The following is a 23591-nucleotide window of genomic DNA, read 5'->3' as shown; positions in this document are numbered from 1 at the left end:
AAAAAAGTTCTTGTCAGAACTAACTTTTCTGGTTTAAAAAAAGGGCTATATTTGTATGTTAGTGTGTGAAAGTTTAGATGAATGTATGTGTAGTGCATAATTGACTGAACAAATGCATTAGTAGTGTATGGTGAATGTATAAGTGCAGAACTATGAGGAAGTGCTGCAGCATCACACAGTAACCTCTTTAACTGCAGTGTGCTGTGGTACTTCCGAAGCACAGGGATGCAAAATATGTACATAAATATGTTGTAAGTCTATGCTTCTCTCTGCACGGCTGCTTAAACTGCAGCCATGTGGTGACACAGGCACCATTGCACCATGGTACAAGGATATCTGTGTCATGTGGAGTTTGTTTTTGTGCAGGATGGCACACCTTCCTGCACAAAAACAATCAGTAAAGGCATTTTTCTCTTCAATTTATGCTGAGCATTGTAGCATGTATTGAAAGATAAAAAATGAGGAGAAATGAAAACAATTCTCCTTGTTGTGCCTTGCTACACCACTTGGAGAATGGTGCAGCATTCACAAACATGTCCAGATTTATGTTTTTTGATACATTTTTTGATAAATCTGGAGATGTGTCTTGTTCTATGAGTATTCTGTGCAATCACGCACAGCAACACTTATACAACGCCCTTTCAATGTAAAGTGGTGTGTATGATGAAGTCGTATTTACATGGAGAAGAAAAGGTACACAGAGTGCCTTTTCCTCTCTTTGTAAATATGAAAGAGTGTCTTGCGCTATAACTATGTTACAAAAAGTGACATATTTCTGTTTGGAAAATGGCTTGTGAATGATAGGAGGTAAGCACAGAGTTTTGTCTGCAAAGATGCTCAAAGAAGAATGATTGAAATAATTGCAGTCCTTCAATAGGTACAATGGGTAATATTATGAACCACTCAAATCTGTTTTTTTGCAGGTCACATGATATTCTATGACAGGGACATTCCAAAACTATATAGGTATAAACAGGGTGTTTTGAAAAACGTATTAAAACTTTGTAGCTTCTTGCAGATCTACCCATTGTGCATATTAATACTTAGTTAAACTTACATTTACAGTAATAGAAATAAAAAATGGTACACATTTTTTTCAGATGTTTTTTGCAATGTAAATTGGGTTAAATTGCTTATTTCAGAATTAGGATATGTGAAGGAAAAGAAACAATAGTTCTAACATGTACTAATACATTTTTAACAACACAGCATAATTTAAACAAAGTAATTTGTTTGCCTTTTTGCTGTTCTCAGAATATATTGAATTTCACTAGAAATAGTGATTTCAACCGTACTCATCACATAACAGCAGGTAAAAAAAAACAATCAAAAAGATTGTTTATAAAAAACCAACAATCTATTCTCAGTAAGATACCAGAAAATACAAATCACACATATATAAAATGCTTACTGCTAAGAAAACTTTATAACTTAAATTTATAAACACTGTAAATGTTGTCGCTTTAAAATATACACCGAGTAAATGTGTAAGAAAATGTCCATAATTCAAACATATACCTTTCCTTGAGGCCAAATGGTATTTTTGCACTGTCTTTTATTTAAATTGTCCAATGGTAATCCTATTAAATTTTAATAATAAATTCCTCAGAGGCTGATTTATCTTCCTAAAACTTAGGCTTTAAAAATATTAGGATGGAATTTGGTAATTCACTAGGCAAACGTTGATTGAAAACTAACTGGGCATCATTACAAAGTGTCCAGCCTTTGTCACATTTTAGATAAGCAGTGTAATGTCCAGATGTTGTGGAAGGACCATCATGGAAAATTATTGCAACTGCTACAAAAGTCCTTCCTGATATTGATAGTTGTGTTGCTACAAAATGTTTTATTAAAGTGTCCAATTTTCTTCCATCAGCTGTACAACGTTGCATCATTAAAATGATATATTGTCCATATCTTTGTAAAAATAATGTTGATAACATTTCTGATTTACATTGGCTACACTCCATGTTTTGATTTGCAGCTTTAACTAATTTATTGAAAGACACTGATTTACAGTCCAGTAATGTTAAATGAAGAAATCTTTCAGTATCCACATTAGTGCTAGATGCATGGATACAATGTTCACAATGATGTTTCCATTTGTAACAAAGGCCAAAAATATTTTCTATTTCTACGCCTTCATTTTCAAAAACGGTAAGCATATACATTGGAAATTCCTGAGCATCTTGTTGGATATTTTGCGTAAATTGTGGAGAACCAGAGCATACATCCAAAAGATTATGAACATCAGAAACAGTTTGTATTTTACTTATATCAGTTCTCAATTTTTCATGAACAGAATGCAACAAGGAACAAAATCTTTTTTCCAGATTCTGAATAATTTGTTGTGCACAGCACCGTACAAAAGTGTGGGAGCTCGTGGGAGGGAGGAGCAGCAGTTTGAAACACAACACAGTGAACTCGCCCATGTGCCACGTGCTGGGCATCTCATCTATGATGCCCACGGTCGTAGACATCCCACAACACCAACAACCCGCCTTTGTACACATCCTCTATGAATGCAGTGTGGTTTTCACTTCTATGCTCGTTCACTGGTGAGATGTTGGCGAATTGTGTGACTTGTGCTCCTTGTTGGTGTATTTCATTTTGTAAATATCAATGGGGAGGGAATGAGAAGCAGTGATCCATCCGGCTTCCAATGGTAATGCAAAAAATCAAGTTCTGGGAGAATGGATCACTTGTCCTGTGTTATCAGGGTCTAAGATCTTAGGAGTCTGTATAAGAAAACCCTCATATGAGTACACAGGTCGGTGGCGGTGTATCTTGATTCTCCGCCTTCGTGTACTTTCACAGCATCTTCATTGGGTTTCTTTTTGTTAGTATGCTGTCCTCCACCTGGAGGTAGACCAACTGATATTACAGTAGCGTCCAGGTATCAAAAAAGGAGAGGGATGTGCAAGGTGCTCAAAAGTGGTGAGGTTAAAATTCCCTACTCAACTCTAAAAGCTACAAAAGAATTTTAATGAGAACAAGAGTAGAGTGGGAAATTAAAATGAAAGTGATGTAGTTGTAGACAGAGTTAATAGTCTATTACATCAGTGGCTAAGGTCTGTGAATAAGGTCGACATGTTTCAGCCTTCTCGTGTATTCTTGAGGCTTTCGTCAGGACCAAAAAAGTGAAAAGGGGCCCGTTCTGCCGCTTTTTAGTGTGTGATCAAGTAATCACAATTATGTTGTTTCTTTCGAAGAGTTGTTGGCTCTGTAATTTAAACAAAATTGAATTGTGATTGTTCTACCCTCTTTACAGCATCATTAATACAGTGACCATTCGTCCTATATCATTGGTGGGGCTGTGACAATAATAATACAATGATTATCGTGCTTCCAATTAAGCACTTAGAGTAGGAAATTTACGCGCTATAAACAAACTTAGCAGTCAAGGAGAGACTGGCATGTAGGTTACAAGAAGAGGAAAGTAATTAGAATCACTAAATATCTTGATTATGGTAACACTTCTGTAGTGTCATTGTTTTAGAGTACATACGCTATAGTGTGAAGAGCAGTCGGTCATTCCTGATGGTATGAAGGTATTTATGGGGATATAGCTAATTGAGTGAATCAGATGACATTAGTCCCCTAGTTCTCATTCTACGTGTATTGAGCGTTCGTATTTTTCGCTTCTAGTTTGATGGCACGAGCAGTCTATTGTTTATCGTGTTTTATGTCAAAGCGCATACACAACTGTTGACATTAACAAGTAAATAGATAGTTCGCTTTGTTAGGAAGCGTCAAAATTTGCACCGGTAGTGTATATGAATCATGAATAAAGAGATGTGTGGCTCACTGGTTAGAGGCGGCAGACCCGTAAGCAGAGGACGGCCCGGGACCAGGGTTTGATTCCCGACGCGGCAGGGTCGTGGACCAGGGTCAGCGGGCTTGATAATTCTCGCCTCGGTGCCTACTCCAGTCAGGGACCACACTCGGCAACTCTGGGCATTAGCTTGCCTCATCTTCACAACGGCCCCCCCAGACCGCCGGGGATGCTTGGTTGCACCTTAGAGATACCCATTAGGGACCATCTCTCAGGGTGAGCCAGGACGGGTTCCCCAGCGGTCGAAGCGCGGAGATACTCCTCCGGGAGTCGATTCTAGCGCTATATAAACCCACAATTAAATTAAATTAAATTAAAGAGGCACATACAATTAGCTTCTGAAACACACAAACAGTCAATTGATTTATCCGCTGAGTCGTGAGGATTACCATTCCCAGGTTAGTATGAGTATAGAAGTTCTCTCTATTACCTGGCTCAATGTCTTGTATGAGCTTCCTCGGGACTTCAGAGATCAAGAAACCTGTTCCTGTAAGGTTAAATGCTAATTAGTTGGGTGCTCTTACCGCGTCGGTCTTCTGTCTCGTGGTAGCGAGTATCAAGGGCTTACCGGTTCTTCATCACGCACTGCTTGTGCTGACTCTGATCGCCGTGTCCCGGTTAACGCGGGGCCGCGTATCGGTCGTTTTTAGCTGCTTGGAGTTAGAAACTAAGGAGAGACTCTCCTTCTTGCATCTGGTTGGCAAAGCGGTTGGCAAAGGTCTTCATTGTTAGAAAGAAAAGACTATCGAGTAAGATATAAGTTGGCATAGACCATGTTAGTGGTTAAAGAGCAATAATTAATTCTAAAAACAAATCAATGGTTCCAGGGTAAGCGAAACGTTTAGAAATTGTATAAATGTGTTCGCTTGGTGTAGGAGGGATGAAAAATTACGGGGTTTATTTACAAAGGCTCATTTCTGAGATTATATAGTGTCATCATGGTGGAGTGATATTTTGTTTCTCTCAGGTTATTATTCAGTATTTATTTTATTACTGAGATTATTCTTTTTGAGGGTGATGATTTGGCGTGATCTGTTTGCATTTTCTCAATCATGATGTCACGCCAGTGTATGCCATGGGATAAAATCATTCAATCCCTCGATATCAGTTTTAAGGCGATGTACCCAGCGCTGTTCTTTTTCGAACAAGATGCGTTCGGCATTGTTTGTTGTTACTGACAGGGTTTCTAGTACTACCCACCTCAGATCTTCTGCATTGTGGTTTTGCTCAATGTAATGTTTACTCATTTTTGTTGTTGCTCTCTTGCAGTTCACGTTGCTCTTGTGTTCTCCTATGCGGAGCTTGACTTTACGGCATGTCATACCAATGTATCTCTTTTGGCATGGGCAGGTGATCATGTATACCACGTGGCTGGTATTGCAGTTCGTGTGATGTCTCAAGGTCCATGTGAGGTTCGGTAGCAGATCAAGTTTTTTCGTGGCTGTTGTAAGCTTGCATACGGCACATGACCCACATGGGTAATGGCCCGTGATTGGACTCATGTTCCAGAGTGTTGTTATGTTTTCTTTTTTCTTAATTGGGGCTGGCCTAGTATGTACTAGCTGATCTTTCAGGTTACGTGTCCTTTTATTGGCAAACCTAGGTTTAGGCCATTGTAAGGTGTTTGAGGTTAGGATCCTCCAGTTGCGGTTTATTATCTTCTTCACAGTGTTACTTGACGTGTTGTAAGTTGTAACACATGTTAGAAGGTCTGCAGATGGTGTTTTAGGTGTTACTTCAAGAAGACTCTCCCTCGCTTGATTGCGTGCTCTCTTTTGGCACTTTTTGATGATTCTGTCAGGGTAATCACGTTGCTGTAGTTTTATTTCCAGATCTTTAGCTTGGTCCTTGTAGTCTCCAATAGTACTGCAGTTACGTCTCAGGCGTAAAAATTGACTGTAAGGTAAGTTCTCCCTCAACGGTCGGGGGTGGAAGCTGTTGTACGAGAGTATACTGTTGCGTGAAGTGGGTTTGTAATATGTTTTAGTCTGTAAAGTGTTATTCACCGTGTAGATGGTTATGTCAAGAAAATCCAATTCTTTCCGGTTTGAAGTGCAGGTGAATTTCAGGCAATCATCCCTGCTATTCATCCATATTAGGAAGGAGTTCAGAGTCTCCTGTGATTCTTCCCATACCATGATTATGTCGTCGATGTAACGACGCCAGAATCGTATATGTGGCTGATAGGGGTTGCTCTCATTCTGAATGAACTGTTGCTCAAAGGTGCTTACGTACAGCCCTGCCACACTGGGGGCAAAGGTACTACCCATAGAAGTACCGTGGCTTTGACCGAACAGCATCCCTTCGTATGCAAAATAGTTCTCGGTAAGTGCCATCCGGCAGCATTCCAGTACAAAATGTCTTGGAGTGTGGTGGTCCCATGTGCTTGAGAACAGGATATTTTCTAGAGTTTCTAAAGTCTTCTTTTGCGGTAGACTAGTATAAAGACTTTCTACGTCAAGTCCTACTAGGTACATAGTTGTTTCATTGTATACTAGGCCTTCAAGTTGGTTGAGGAGATCTCGTGTGTCCTTAAGGTATGTTGCAGTGCTTTGTACCAGGGGTTTGAGGAAATAGTCTGCGAATTGTGACAGTGGTTCCAACACCGATCCAATTCCGGAGACAATGGGACGTCCCGGTGGGGGTACTCTCTCTTTGTGTGTTTTGGGTAGAGAGTAAAAGTAGGGTACCACCGGGCTGTCAGTTCTTAAGAAGTCAGCCTCGTTCTTTGAGATCCAGTTGTTCACTTCTGCCTCTTCCACCATTAGATCTATAGTTCTTTTCAATCTCGTAGTTGGATCAGTGGTGAGTTTCCTATAGAATCTCTGATCAGCAAGTAGTTCCGTGCATTGTTTGTTGTATCCTTCTTTACTCAATAGCACTATCGCTCCTCCTTTATCGGCTGGTTTTATTACCAAGTCACTGTTGTTGCGTAGGTCTTCAAGAGCTTTTTGTTCTTTCCTGCTCATATTTACATAGGTTTTGTTGTCTTTGGTTTTGATGTTTTCAACTTCTTTCATTACTGCCTGTTCAAAGGCTTGGATTTCCACTGGGACTGTATGTGTTGGAGGACAAAATGTGGATTTGGGTCTTAAGTTGGTATCATATTCAGAGGTTTGTTCTTCTTTATTCATAAAAAATGCTTTCAACTTGATCTTTCTACAGAATTCTGCAATTTCGCACCGTGTCTTGAAGATGTCCAAAGGTGGTGTAGGAACAAAACCTAAACCCTTATTGAGAACTTTTAGTTCTTCAGTCGTCAGCGTGAGGTCTGTTAAATTTATTACCAGCGAGTCGCTGAGCTCGGTCCCGGTTGTTCCTTCGACATGCTGCGGGTGTGCACCTGTCTTTCTTGATCGTCCCATGTAACTCCCCTTCTTCGTCCTCTTCTTGAATTCGGGCGCCTCCCTAAAAAAGGAGGGGGGGGAGTTGGCATATTCATCATGGGGCCCATTGTTGGGGGGCCTGCATAGTATGGATTCATCCAGCCGTTGAAATTTGACATGTAGGGTTGGAAATTAGGTTGTGGTGGCTCATAGTATCTGGGGGTCTGCCATCTGCTTCCTCGTTGACGTTGGTTCCGTTTGTAATTGGATCTACCTCGTCTCTGGTAATTACCATCATCGCTGCTCCAATCTGAATTGTTGCTTGAAGAATCTCCCATGAAGTCATCTTCATTTTGTTCAGGGGCAATGTAGTCTTCCTTAGTGTAGGGGTGCATTCTTTCTGTTGAGAAACGTTTGAGGTCTTTGCCTAATTTCTGGATCTTATTTTGTGTTATGTAATCCTTTGTCTCGTTCATTTCCCTGTTTATTTCTTCTAGTCTCTTCTTGTAGACCGAGATCTGGACTGTTGTCTTCAGTTTTGCTTCGATTACTTGTATCTTTATTGTTAGAGCCTCAACTAGTCTTGTTGCGGTCTTAATGATCAATACTAGGTAATCTCTGGTACACTTTCAAGAAATTAGTGACCAATCCTTATGGAAAGCAATGTCAGTGAGAAATATGCGGGGGGCATTCTGTACCCAGAGTCCTTTAGGGGCTGCATTGCCTCTTAGATATTCCTTCATGATGATGCCATGAATAGCTGTTCTGACTTGGTCTTTCTTCAGTTCAGTAAGTTCATCCCACTCATTAGTTTGAGTCAAGGTTTGTGCCAGGTCTTTATCTTGTAGTAGTGATGATTCTGCAAGGATTGCATTTACTTCCTCCTCTGTGTAGCTTAATCCAGGGTTCTCTGCCATTGTTGCTCAGATTGTCAACAGTACTCTTGTTCTTGTATGAATCTGTGTTGACCACTATTTGTGGTTTGTCTTACTTCAGTGAATGGACTAATTTTTCCAGTTGTCACTGATAGGTAAGTCAAGAGGAAAGATAAATTCCCACAGCTGTGCGCTGCTTAATATGTAAATATCAATGGGGAGGGAATGAGAAGCAGTGATCCATCCGGCTTCCAATGGTAATGCAAAAAATCAAGTTCTGGGAGAATGGATCACTTGTCCTGTGTTATCAGGGTCTAAGATCTTAGGAGTCTGTATAAGAAAACACTCATATGAGTACACAGGTCGGTGGCGGTGTATCTTGATTCTCCGCCTTCGTGTACTTTCACAGCATCTTCATTGGGTTTCTTTTTGTTAGTATGCTGTCCTCCACCTGGAGGTAGACCAACTGATATTACAGTAGCATCCAGGTATCAAAAAAGGAGAGGGATGTGCAAGGTGCTCAAAAGTGGTGAGGTTAAAATTCCCTACTCAACTCTAAAAGCTACAAAAGAATTTTAATGAGAACAAGAGTAGAGTGGGAAATTAAAATGAAAGTGATGTAGTTGTAGACAGAGTTAATAGTCTGTTACATCAGTGGCTAAGGTCTGTGAATAAGGTCGACATGTTTCAGCCTTCTCGTGTATTCTTGAGGCTTTCGTCAGGACCAAAAAAGTGAAAAGGGGCCCGTTCTGCCGCCTTTTAGTGTGTGATCAAGTAATCACAATTATGTTGTTTCTTTCGAAGAGTTGTTGGCTCTGTAATTTAAACAAAATTGAATTGTGATTGTTCTACCCTCTTTACAGCATCATTAATACAGTGACCATTCGTCCTATATCATTGGTGGGGCTGTGACAATAATAATACAATGATTATCGTGCTTCCAATTAAGCACTTAGAGTAGGAAATTTACGCGCTATAAACAAACTTAGCAGTCAAGGAGAGACTGGCATGTAGGTTACAAGAAGAGGAAAGTAATTAGAATCACTAAATATCTTGATTATGGTAACACTTCTGTAGTGTCATTGTTTTAGAGTACATACGCTATAGTGTGAAGAGCAGTCGGTCATTCCTGATGGTATGAAGGTATTTATGGGGATATAGCTAATTGAGTGAATCAGATGACATTAGTCCCCTAGTTCTCATTCTACGTGTATTGAGCGTTCGTATTTTTCGCTTCTAGTTTGATGGCACGAGCAGTCTATTGTTTATCGTGTTTTATGTCAAAGCGCATACACAACTGTTGACATTAACAAGTAAATAGATAGTTCGCTTTGTTAGGAAGCGTCAAAATTTGCACCGGTAGTGTATATGAATCATGAATAAAGAGGCACATACAAGAGAGAGCAACCCCTATCAGCCACATATACGATTCTGGCGTCGTTACATCGACGACATAATCATGGTATGGGAAGAATCACAGGAGACTCTGAACTCCTTCCTAATATGGATGAATAGCAGGGATGATTGCCTGAAATTCACCTGCACTTCAAACCGGAAAGAATTGGATTTTCTTGACATAACCATCTACACGGTGAATAACACTTTACAGACTAAAACATATTACAAACCCACTTCACGCAACAGTATACTCTCGTACAACAGCTTCCACCCCCGACCGTTGAGGGAGAACTTACCTTACAGTCAATTTTTACGCCTGAGACGTAACTGCAGTACTATTGGAGACTACAAGGACCAAGCTAAAGATCTGGAAATAAAACTACACCAACGTGATTACCCTGACAGAATCATCAAAAAGTGCCAAAAGAGAGCACGCAATCAAGCGAGGGAGAGTCTTCTTGAAGTAACACCTAAAACACCATCTGCAGACCTTCTAACATGTGTTACAACTTACAACACGTCAAGTAACACTGTGAAGAAGATAATAAACCGCAACTGGAGGATCCTAACCTCAAACACCTTACAATGGCCTAAACCTAGGTTTGCCAATAAAAGGACACGTAACCTGAAAGATCAGCTAGTACATACTAGGCCAGCCCCAATTAAGAAAAAAGAAAACATAACAACAATCTGGAACATGAGTCCAATCACGGGCCATTACCCATGTGGGTCATGTGCCGTATGCAAGCTTACAACAGCCACGAAAAAACTTGATCTGCTACCGAACCTCACATGGACCTTGAGACATCACACGAACTGCAATACCAGCCACGTGGTATACATGATCACCTGCCCATGCCAAAAGAGATACATTGGTATGACATGCCGTAAAGTCAAGCTCCGCATAGGAGAACACAAGAGCAACGTGAACTGCAAGAGAGCAACAACAAAAATGAGTAAACATTACATTGAGCAAAACCACAATGCAGAAGATCTGAGGTGGGTAGTACTAGAAACCCTGTCAGTAACAACAAACAATGCCGAACGCATCTTGTTCGAAAAAGAACAGCGCTGGGTACATCGCCTTAAAACTGATATCGAGGGATTGAATGATTTTATCCCATGGCATACACTGGCGTGACATCATGATTGAGAAAATACAAACAGATCACGCCAAATCATCACCCTCAAAAAGAATAATCTCAGTAATAAAATAAATACTGAATAATAACCTGAGAGAAACAAAATATCACTCCACCATGATGACACTATATAATCTCAGAAATGAGCCTTTGTAAATAAACCCCGTAATTTTTCATCCCTCCTACACCAAGCGAACACATTTATACAATTTCTAAACGTTTCGCTTACCCTGGAACCATTGATTTGTTTTTAGAATTAATTATTGCTCTTTAACCACTAACATGGTCTATGCCAACTTATATCTTACTCGATAGTCTTTTCTTTCTAACAATGAAGACCTTTGCCAACCGCTTTGCCAACCAGATGCAAGAAGGAGAGTCTCTCCTTAGTTTCTAACTCCAAGCAGCTAAAAACGACCGATACGCGGCCCCGCGTTAACCGGGACACGGCGATCAGAGTCAGCACAAGCAGTGCGTGATGAAGAACCGGTAAGCCCTTGATACTCGCTACCACGAGACAGAAGACCGACGCGGTAAGAGCACCCAACTAATTAGCATTTAACCTTACAGGAACAGGTTTCTTGATCTCTGAAGTCCCGAGGAAGCTCATACAAGACATTGAGCCAGGTAATAGAGAGAACTTCTATACTCATACTAACCTGGGAATGGTAATCCTCACGACTCAGCGGATAAATCAATTGACTGTTTGTGTGTTTCAGAAGCTAATTGTATGTGCCTCTTTATTCATGATTCATATACACTACCGGTGCAAATTTTGACGCTTCCTAACAAAGCGAACTATCTATTTACTTGTTAATGTCAACAGTTGTGTATGCGCTTTGACATAAAACACGATAAACAATAGACTGCTCGTGCCATCAAACTAGAAGCGAAAAATACGAACGCTCAATACACGTAGAATGAGAACTAGGGGACTAATGTCATCTGATTCACTCAATTAGCTATATCCCCATAAATACCTTCATACCATCAGGAATGACCGACTGCTCTTCACACTATAGCGTATGTACTCTAAAACAATGACACTACAGAAGTGTTACCATAATCAAGATATTTAGTGATTCTAATTACTTTCCTCTTCTTGTAACCTACATGCCAGTCTCTCCTTGACTGCTAAGTTTGTTTATAGCGCGTAAATTTCCTACTCTAAGTGCTTAATTGGAAGCACGATAATCATTGTATTATTATTGTCACAGCCCCACCAATGATATAGGACGAATGGTCACTGTATTAATGATGCTGTAAAGAGGGTAGAACAATCACAATTCAATTTTGTTTAAATTACAGAGCCAACAACTCTTCGAAAGAAACAACATAATTGTGATTACTTGATCACACACTAAAAGGCGGCAGAACGGGCCCCTTTTCACTTTTTTGGTCCTGACGAAAGCCTCAAGAATACACGAGAAGGCTGAAACATGTCGACCTTATTCACAGACCTTAGCCACTGATGTAATAGACTATTAACTCTGTCTACAACTACATCACTTTCATTTTAATTTCCCACTCTACTCTTGTTCTCATTAAAATTCTTTTGTAGCTTTTAGAGTTGAGTAGGGAATTTTAACCTCACCACTTTTGAGCACCTTGCACATCCCTCTCCTTTTTTGATACCTGGACGCTACTGTAATATCAGTTGGTCTACCTCCAGGTGGAGGACAGCATACTAACAAAAAGAAACCCAATGAAGATGCTGTGAAAGTACACGAAGGCGGAGAATCAAGATACACCGCCACCGACCTGTGTACTCATATGAGGGTTTTCTTATACAGACTCCTAAGATCTTAGACCCTGATAACACAGGACAAGTGATCCATTCTCCCAGAACTTGATTTTTTGCATTACCATTGGAAGCCGGATGGATCACTGCTTCTCATTCCCTCCCCATTGATATTTACATATTAAGCAGCGCACAGCTGTGGGAATTTATCTTTCCTCTTGACTTACCTATCAGTGACAACTGGAAAAATTAGTCCATTCACTGAAGTAAGACAAACCACAAATAGTGGTCAACACAGATTCATACAAGAACAAGAGTACTGTTGACAATCTGAGCAACAATGGCAGAGAACCCTGGATTAAGCTACACAGAGGAGGAAGTAAATGCAATCCTTGCAGAATCATCACTACTACAAGATAAAGACCTGGCACAAACCTTGACTCAAACTAATGAGTGGGATGAACTTACTGAACTGAAGAAAGACCAAGTCAGAACAGCTATTCATGGCATCATCATGAAGGAATATCTAAGAGGCAATGCAGCCCCTAAAGGACTCTGGGTACAGAATGCCCCCCGCATATTTCTCACTGACATTGCTTTCCGTAAGGATTGGTCACTAATTTCTTGGAAGTGTACCAGAGATTACCTAGTATTGATCATTAAGACCGCAACAAGACTAGTTGAGGCTCTAACAATAAAGATACAAGTAATCGAAGCAAAACTGAAGACAACAGTCCAGATCTCGGTCTACAAGAAGAGACTAGAAGAAATAAACAGGGAAATGAACGAGACAAAGGATTACATAACACAAAATAAGATCCAGAAATTAGGCAAAGACCTCAAACGTTTCTCAACAGAAAGAATGCACCCCTACACTAAGGAAGACTACATTGCCCCTGAACAAAATGAAGATGACTTCATGGGAGATTCTTCAAGCAACAATTCAGATTGGAGCAGCGATGATGGTAATTACCAGAGACGAGGTAGATCCAATTACAAACGGAACCAACGTCAACGAGGAAGCAGATGGCAGACCCCCAGATACTATGAGCCACCACAACCTAATTTCCAACCCTACATGTCAAATTTCAACGGCTGGATGAATCCATACTATGCAGGCCCCCCAACAATGGGCCCCATGATGAATATGCCAACTCCCCCCCCTCCTTTTTTAGGGAGGCGCCCGAATTCAAGAAGAGGACGAAGAAGGGGAGTTACATGGGACGATCAAGAAAGACAGGTGCACACCCGCAGCATGTCGAAGGAACAACCGGGACCGAGCTCAGCGACTCGCTGGTAATAAATTTAACAGACCTCACGCTGACGACTGAAGAACTAAAAGTTCTCAATAAGGGTTTAGGTTTTGTTCCTACACCACCTTTGGACATCTTCAAGACACGGTGCGAAATTGCAGAATTCTGTAGAAAGATCAAGTTGAAAGCATTTTTTATGAATAAAGAAGAACAAACCTCAGAATATGATACCAACTTAAGACCCAAATCCACATTTTGTCCTCCAACACATACAGTCCCAGTGGAAATCCAAGCCTTTGAACAGGCAGTAATGAAAGAAGTTGAAAACATCAAAACCAAAGACAACAAAACCTATGTAAATATGAGCAGGAAAGAACAAAAAGCTCTTGAAGACCTACGCAACAACAGTGACTTGGTAATAAAACCAGCCGATAAAGGAGGAGCGATAGTGCTATTGAGTAAAGAAGGATACAACAAACAATGCACGGAACTACTTGCTGATCAGAGATTCTATAGGAAACTCACCACTGATCCAACTACGAGATTGAAAAGAACTATAGATCTAATGGTGGAAGAGGCAGAAGTGAACAACTGGATCTCAAAGAACGAGGCTGACTTCTTAAGAACTGACAGCCCGGTGGTACCCTACTTTTACTCTCTACCCAAAACACACAAAGAGAGAGTACCCCCACCGGGACGTCCCATTGTCTCCGGAATTGGATCGGTGTTGGAACCACTGTCACAATTCGCAGACTATTTCCTCAAACCACTGGTACAAAGCACTGCAACATACCTTAAGGACACACGAGATCTCCTCAACCAACTTGAAGGCCTAGTATACAATGAAACAACTATGTACCTAGTAGGACTTGAAGTAGAAAGTCTTTATACTAGTCTACCGCAAAAGAAGACTTTAGAAACTCTAGAAAATATCCTGTTCTCAAGCACATGGGACCACCACACTCCAAGACATTTTGTACTGGAATGCTGCCGGATGGCACTTACCGAGAACTATTTTGCATACGAAGGGATGCTGTTCGGTCAAAGCCACGGTACTTCTATGGGTAGTACCTTTGCCCCCAGTGTGGCAGGGCTGTACGTAAGCACCTTTGAGCAACAGTTCATTCAGAATGAGAGCAACCCCTATCAGCCACATATACGATTCTGGCGTCGTTACATCGACGACATAATCATGGTATGGGAAGAATCACAGGAGACTCTGAACTCCTTCCTAATATGGATGAATAGCAGGGATGATTGCCTGAAATTCACCTGCACTTCAAACCGGAAAGATTTGGATTTTCTTGACATAACCATCTACACGGTGAATAACACTTTACAGACTAAAACATATTACAAACCCACTTCACGCAACAGTATACTCTCGTACAACAGCTTCCACCCCCGACCGTTGAGGGAGAACTTACCTTACAGTCAATTTTTACGCCTGAGACGTAACTGCAGTACTATTGGAGACTACAAGGACCAAGCTAAAGATCTGGAAATAAAACTACACCAACGTGATTACCCTGACAGAATCATCAAAAAGTGCCAAAAGAGAGCACGCAATCAAGCGAGGGAGAGTCTTCTTGAAGTAACACCTAAAACACCATCTGCAGACCTTCTAACATGTGTTACAACTTACAACACGTCAAGTAACACTGTGAAGAAGATAATAAACCGCAACTGGAGGATCCTAACCTCAAACACCTTACAATGGCCTAAACCTAGGTTTGCCAATAAAAGGACACGTAACCTGAAAGATCAGCTAGTACATACTAGGCCAGCCCCAATTAAGAAAAAAGAAAACATAACAACACTCTGGAACATGAGTCCAATCACGGGCCATTACCCATGTGGGTCATGTGCCGTATGCAAGCTTACAACAGCCACGAAAAAACTTGATCTGCTACCGAACCTCACATGGACCTTGAGACATCACACGAACTGCAATACCAGCCACGTGGTATACATGATTACCTGCCCATGCCAAAAGAGATACATTGGTATGACATGCCGTAAAGTCAAGCTCCGCATAGGAGAACACAAGAGCAACGTGAACTGCAAGAGAGCAACAACAAAAATGAGTAAACATTACATTGAGCAAAACCACAATGCAGAAGATCTGAGGTGGGTAGTACTAGAAACCCTGTCAGTAACAACAAACAATGCCGAACGCATCTTGTTCGAAAAAGAACAGCGCTGGGTACATCGCCTTAAAACTGATATCGAGGGATAGAATGATTTTATCCCATGGCATACACTGGCGTGACATCATGATTGAGAAAATACAAACAGATCACGCCAAATCATCACCCTCAAAAAGAATAATCTCAGTAATAAAATAAATACTGAATAATAACCTGAGAGAAACAAAATATCACTCCACCATGATGACACTATATAATCTCAGAAATGAGCCTTTGTAAATAAACCCCGTAATTTTTCATCCCTCCTACACCAAGCGAACACATTTATACAATTTCTAAACGTTTCGCTTACCCTGGAACCATTGATTTGTTTTTAGAATTAATTATTGCTCTTTAACCACTAACATGGTCTATGCCAACTTATATCTTACTCGATAGTCTTTTCTTTCTAACAATGAAGACCTTTGCCAACCGCTTTGCCAACCAGATGCAAGAAGGAGAGTCTCTCCTTAGTTTCTAACTCCAAGCAGCTAAAAACGACCGATACGCGGCCCCGCGTTAACCGGGACACGGCGATCAGAGTCAGCACAAGCAGTGCGTGATGAAGAACCGGTAAGCCCTTGATACTCGCTACCACGAGACAGAAGACCGACGCGGTAAGAGCACCCAACTAATTAGCATTTAACCTTACAGGAACAGGTTTCTTGATCTCTGAAGTCCCGAGGAAGCTCATACAAGACATTGAGCCAGGTAATAGAGAGAACTTCTATACTCATACTAACCTGGGAATGGTAATCCTCACGACTCAGCGGATAAATCAATTGACTGTTTGTGTGTTTCAGAAGCTAATTGTATGTGCCTCTTTATTCATGATTCATATACACTACCGGTGCAAATTTTGACGCTTCCTAACAAAGCAAACTATCTATTTACTTGTTAATGTCAACAGTTGTGTATGCGCTTTGACATAAAACACGATAAACAATAGACTGCTCGTGCCATCAAACTAGAAGCGAAAAATACGAATGCTCAATACACGTAGAATGAGAACTAGGGGACTAATGTCATCTGATTCACTCAATTAGCTATATCCCCATAAATACCTTCATACCATCAGGAATGACCGACTGCTCTTCACACTATAGCGTATGTACTCTAAAACAATGACACTACAGAAGTGTTACCATAATCAAGATATTTAGTGATTCTAATTACTTTCCTCTTCTTGTAACCTACATGCCAGTCTCTCCTTGACTGCTAAGTTTGTTTATAGCGCGTAAATTTCCTACTCTAAGTGCTTAATTGGAAGCACGATAATCATTGTATTATTATTGTCACAGCCCCACCAATGATATAGGACGAATGGTCACTGTATTAATGATGCTGTAAAGAGGGTAGAACAATCACAATTCAATTTTGTTTAAATTACAGAGCCAACAACTCTTCGAAAGAAACAACATAATTGTGATTACTTGATCACACACTAAAAGGCGGCAGAACGGGCCCCTTTTCACTTTTTTGGTCCTGACGAAAGCCTCAAGAATACACGAGAAGGCTGAAACATGTCGACCTTATTCACAGACCTTAGCCACTGATGTAATAGACTATTAACTCTGTCTACAACTACATCACTTTCATTTTAATTTCCCACTCTACTCTTGTTCTCATTAAAATTCTTTTGTAGCTTTTAGAGTTGAGTAGGGAATTTTAACCTCACCACTTTTGAGCACCTTGCACATCCCTCTCCTTTTTTGATACCTGGACGCTACTGTAATATCAGTTGGTCTACCTCCAGGTGGAGGACAGCATACTAACAAAAAGAAACCCAATGAAGATGCTGTGAAAGTACACGAAGGCGGAGAATCAAGATACACCGCCACCGACCTGTGTACTCATATGAGGGTTTTCTTATACAGACTCCTAAGATCTTAGACCCTGATAACACAGGACAAGTGATCCATTCTCCCAGAACTTGATTTTTTGTATTTCATTTTGGCCATTGTTTGTCTATACTTGTGCTATACTTAATTGTTCATGTCTGCCATTCTGCCCATCTCCCCCTGTCCCCCCACTGCCTGCTTCTTCCTCTTCCTGGTGCTGTTCTGTCTATAATTTTGTTGCTCCACACATAAATACATGTAAAGAACAAATTAGAATAGTTCCTTGATTCTTTTAGGTTTCAAAACTTTGCTCTCTTGGTTTTTTTTTAATTTTCCATATAAACAGTTTTTTTTAATATTCAACAAAACATAGAAGTCAGAAGTGCAACGTATTCTATCAACACACTTTATAGAACATTCTACAACATGTGCAGGTTAACAGTTCATCAACCTTTTTAAACGTAACCATATTTTTTGCAACATTTTCTCGAACATTTAACGGCACGTGCAGGTTAAAAGTTCACAATTGTTTTAAGTTCGAACATTGCCTTCCAAATGCAAGTAGCAGGTGCGGTTGAGTTGACAACTTTTATCCTATGATATGTACTCCACGTTGAAACTGCTTTTTCTTAACCAATCACAAAGATGCTTTTCCACAAAACGAATGTGCACCCTACTTTTAAAAAAGAATGCTTTTCGTCTCGCAATCACGTATCGTTCTGTATGGCAATAAAAAGTAGTTCCCCATCTTTAAACATATCTCTTATTCTACCAAGGAACTGCATGAGCTACAGACATCTTTCCATACCTTCCAGCCATACCTTCAAAATGCTAGTGTGGATCGTAGGACATAGCCATATTTTCTGGTGCAAGAGGTATGCAGAACAGAGATGTCTTGACTTAGACCTAGGTTTACAAAATGTGGACATTAAATGGTTTGCACATAGAAAATTGAAGTGGCACCAATTGTTGTCTTTGGTTAAAACCTGTTTGCATCTCCAACACCCTGACCTCATGATTGTGCACTGTGGTGGAAACGACCTAGGCACATTGACTGGGGTAGGTTTGGAAATGCTTATGAAGGACACCTTTGGACAATTGATGTTACTTTTCCCTCAAACTGTCTTTGTATATTCCAATATATGCCAAAGACAGAAGAATACAATTTTGTCCTGAGATTGAAAAATCTAGGAAGAAACTCAACAAAGCTGTGTCTGCATACCTCAGAGACCACAAAATGGGGTCCATCTACAACAACAACATACGTTTTGATATGGCTGATATCTACATAAGTGATGGAGTTCTCTTCACAGATCACGGAAATCGAGTTTTCCTGAATAACTTGAAGCTGTGCATCCGCACTTATATGTAGCTCCAACTAATCAACACAAGGGCTCTTTTTAGAGCCACCCTATAACTGACAACTTAGGCCTGCTATTTTAGGGCCAGGTAACGGCAACTCCTGCACCCTCACCAAAAGGGGTGAGTATTTTGTGCTTTACAAATACGTATTGATTTACCTTCGCACTCCCTGTACAACACCACCTAAGCACCCTATACAAGTTGGAAAAGTGTGGCACAGCGCCCAGAGCACATGACTTCACAGCATAGTAAACACAGGCTCACGGTTTCGTACCCAAGTCCAGCAGCAGCTCAATTTAGCAGCATGACACTCTAGGCAATACCTCACTTAATTTCCGTACCCAGCACTTTCAGACCATTAGGGGTCAGTAGTTCGCTGGCTTTTCTCCGAGTCCGTCAGCAACTCAGCGTACGCCCCCAGCACCATCAGACCCGTAGGAGTGAGTAGTTTGCACTTTACAAATACCGAATTGATTTCATACGTGCAAATTTACCTTCGCACTCCCTGTATAACACCCCCTAAGCACCATACACAAGTTACAATGTTCGAAACAAAAGTTCCCCCGAGTAGGTATAACTACATACTGACACTACTTGGACAGATGTGGCACAGTGGCCAGAGCACATGACTTCACAGAATTTGACACACTGTTTGGACTCACGCTTTCATCCCCGAGTCCGGCAGCAGCTCAGCATAGCACCATGAGACTGTACACAATACCTCACATATTTCGTACCCCAGGACTTTCAGACCAGTACGGGTCAGTAGATCATCCTAGTAGGTATAAACAGATGCTGACACTACTTCTACAGGTGTAGTGCAGCAGCCATGGCACATGACTTCACAGCATAAGACACACAATATGGGCTCACGCTTTAAACCCCGACTCCTGCACCAGCTCACCTTAACAGCATCAGACTCTAGGCAATACCTCACTTAATTTCCATAGCCCAGCACTTTCACACTGCTAGGGGTGAATACTTCGCTTCACACCCCGTCTAGAGCACACCCTAAACACTCCACAGAGGTTAAAGTGCTCTCTCCCACTTTTTTCACCCTTTTTCCCCTTACTCGCTGCGACGGAAGTACAAAATGGCGGCCAACACTTCCTAGTTGCAACCGCTCGCAGCGCTTGCTGCCAATAAGCAGCAAGCTCGTGCTCGTAACACCTCAACCAATCAGATGGCAGAATTCCCAAATATCGATATCTGTAAATTTCAATATTTCTCAAAAACTACTGAACAGATTTAGACCAAGACCCTTCTCCCTGCCTAATTCGGGGTTATTCCGTTCATCCGTTCGACCTGAAGCCTTGTCTAAAGTTTCCTATAGAAATTAACATGGAGAAAACATGTTAGGGACCCCCCTCTTTTCTCGGCCCCCCCTTTACGAATCACCCCCAAACTTCCCACATAGGAGTTGATATGAACAGAGAATTAGTTTGGAAGATTTGATGAAGATTCATCAAACGACGCGAAAGTTATAAGCAAAACAAAAAATGCCCTTCCTATGGAAACTTGGTCCTAACTATAACTACCTACTGGCGGTTGCATATATGTTTTTCATCTTTCTCCACCAGGGTATTGGCACAGCTTCGGCCCGCCTCAGTGAGCAAGTGATGTAAGAGCTGCTGCCATGTGCAGATCGTCATTGTACGAGGAGGTGGTCTTACTGATTTCCAGCTCACGGCCTGATGGATTCTTGCTCTAGGGGCTGAAACATATGTGGGGACTTGAGGAAGCAGTGAAGACACTTACCTGACCGGACTTTTTGCTATCGTATACATCGCGTCGAGTTCCACAGAGCACCAGTCCATTGCGACAAGCATTTCAACATTGGTTACCCGCGCAACATCTTCCCAAGCAAGGTGAACTCTGGCAGTTGTAGTCATCACCTGGCTACAGCTGATCAGCGATCATGTGATCAGGGGTGATTAGTGCTTGCACCAATTGCAGCACAGTGGGACTATTTTAAACGTCGATGTGATAACATCCGGACAATAACGGCATCTGAGGAAGGCTAATTAAAGCCGAAATGCATTATGCCCAGCTAACGGTCCAATAAAATGCTTCCTGAGGAAATTTCCCTGTGTGGCCGCTTTCTTCTTGTTCAGGAGGGTTTTGTGTGAGAGATATATATATATATATATAGATATATATATATATATCTATATATATATATATATAGATATATATATATCTATATTCACTGAAAAAACCATAGGTTTCACACATGTTATAGTTAGTGGAAATTTTACTGATAAAAAACCAATGAAATTGCCCCGTTATAGTTAGCGCAGGCAACTATAACTCACGCGACCACAATCCTCTGCTGATGCTAATACTGTATTTAGACACTTATTTGCCCATGTCTTCTTCCATACATTTTTAGCTATACATATATTACAAATATTTTTTTTTCATAAAGACACATATGTCATCAGCAGAGGATTGCGGTCGCGTGAGTTATAGTTGCCTGCGCTAACTATAACGGGGCAATTTCATTGGTTTTTTATCAGTAAAATTTCCACTAACTATAACATGTGTGAAACCTATGGTTTTTTCAGTGAATTTGCAAGGTTTTTTAAATGCTAATTCCTAACTATAACGTGTGTGAAACCTATGGTTTTTTCAGTGAATTAGTACGGTTTTTTAAATGCTAAGTTTTTTTCCCTTATAATAAGCCCTGTACATTTGGTGGCCTACGGCCACCAAAAGCACAGGGGGTGGGGTAAGTGTGGATAGTGTTTTTTTCCATTGTAATAAGCCCAGCACATTTGGTGGCCTTCGGCCACCAAAAGCACAGGGGGTGGGGTAAGTGTGGATAGTGTTTTTTTTATTTTTATTTTTTTACCGTACGCTTACCGTAAGCGTACGGTAAGCGTACCCCGCGAAATTGCCGAAAAAAAAATAAAACCGTTTTTGCACTTGGGGGATGTTTGGGGACTCCCTCCACATGACTATGTGGGAGGGAGTTGTCAAAACAGCCCCTTTACATGTTTTTGGGCTTCCGATTTTAAAAATCTCTCTCAGTGCGAGAGACAAAATGGCGGCCGCCGCTTCCTGGTTTCGGCCGATTCGAATGTTTACTAAGATCTAAGAGCCAATCAGAATCGCGCTCGCGCACGCCACCGTACGCTTACCGTAAGCGTACGGTAAGCGTACCGTAAGCTGGCTCAGATATATATATTGATTTAAAGGCTATTTTCTCAGAATCTACTGAACAGATTTACACCAAACCTACAAAAGGCACTTCCTTGACCTAGGGACTACCTCTCTGCCAAATTTTGAGTAATTCTGTTCAGCCATTCGGGCTGTAGCTCGTTCTAAAGGTCCTATGGAAAAATGCATGGGAAAAACGCGTTTTGGGACCCCCCTTTTATCTCAGCCCCCGCTTGACGAATCCCCCCGAGACTTTCAGGGTAGGAGCGGAGCGTAGCGCCCCACCTATTTTGAGAAATTCGCGAGGATTCGTCGACCGGCGCCAAAGTTATTCAAAATAGAATGTTGAGGTTTTCCTATGGAAACGTGGTCCTAACTATAACTACCTACTGGCTATCGCCAGTAGGTAATATATATATAGATATAGATTATCTACTGGCGGTCGCCAGTAGATAGTTATAGTTAGGACCCTGTTTCCATAGGAAATCCGCAACATTCTATTTGGAATAACTTTGGCGCCGGTCGATGAATCCTCGCGAAATTTTCAAAATAGGTGGGGCGCTACGCTCCGCTCCTACCCTGAAAGTCTCCGGGGGATTCGTCAAGTGGGGGCTGAGAAAAAAGGGGGGTCCCAAAACGCGTTTTTCCCATGCATTTTTCCATAGGACCTTTAGACACAGCTACAGCCCGAACGGCTGAACAGAGTTACTTGAAATTTGGCAGAGAGGTAGTCCTCAGGTCAAGGAAGTGCCTTTTGTAGGTCTGGTGTAAATCTGTTCAGTAGTTCCTGAGAAAATAGCATTTAAATCAATATATATATGTGGGCGGAGCCTAACCACACATCTCATCCTGAGATCTGATTGGCTGTCAGCACTTCATCCAAGAAGTGTTGGCAGCCATCTTGGGGCCAATATACATGATAGCACCTCATTAAAAAGCATTGCAGTTAATAGAAGGTTTTAAGACTTTAGTTACATTATAAATCATTTGTTGATGGTACCATACTCATTTTAGGAATTGTGGTATGTTCTAAGGTGATTTCACCATGTGAAAAAGCCTTCTGCTGGGATATCATGATTGAGAGAAAAATATTTTCTCATGCTTTTACCACAGAGGTTTGGAAGGTGATCTATAAGCTAAACTGAGAGCTTATTTTCTGTAAATTCACATTATCTTTCTCAGTCATGTGAGAATGAAGTCTGACATTCTCAGTAAAACATGTACATCCAACAAGGGCAGAGACTGTCAGTTGATTCCTTTGTGTTCTACTGCAGCTTTCCAGAGTGTTCCAAAGAACTACTAGAGCGCTAACCGTCCTACTTATGATAAATGTATGGCACACCTGAAGCCATCTTGCTTGGATTAAAGTGGTAACTCTTAAAACATTTAATTTAAAAAGGAACAAAATGAGGGGGTTCATTTTTCCATAAAAAGTATGATTAGTGCTGCAGAAAGAAAAATTAGGGC

This window comes from Triturus cristatus, chromosome 4_1 (assembly GCF_964204655.1).
Source record: "Triturus cristatus chromosome 4_1, aTriCri1.1, whole genome shotgun sequence".
Taxonomy (NCBI): Eukaryota; Metazoa; Chordata; class Amphibia; order Caudata; family Salamandridae; genus Triturus; species Triturus cristatus.
This window is presented reverse-complemented; position numbering follows the sequence as displayed.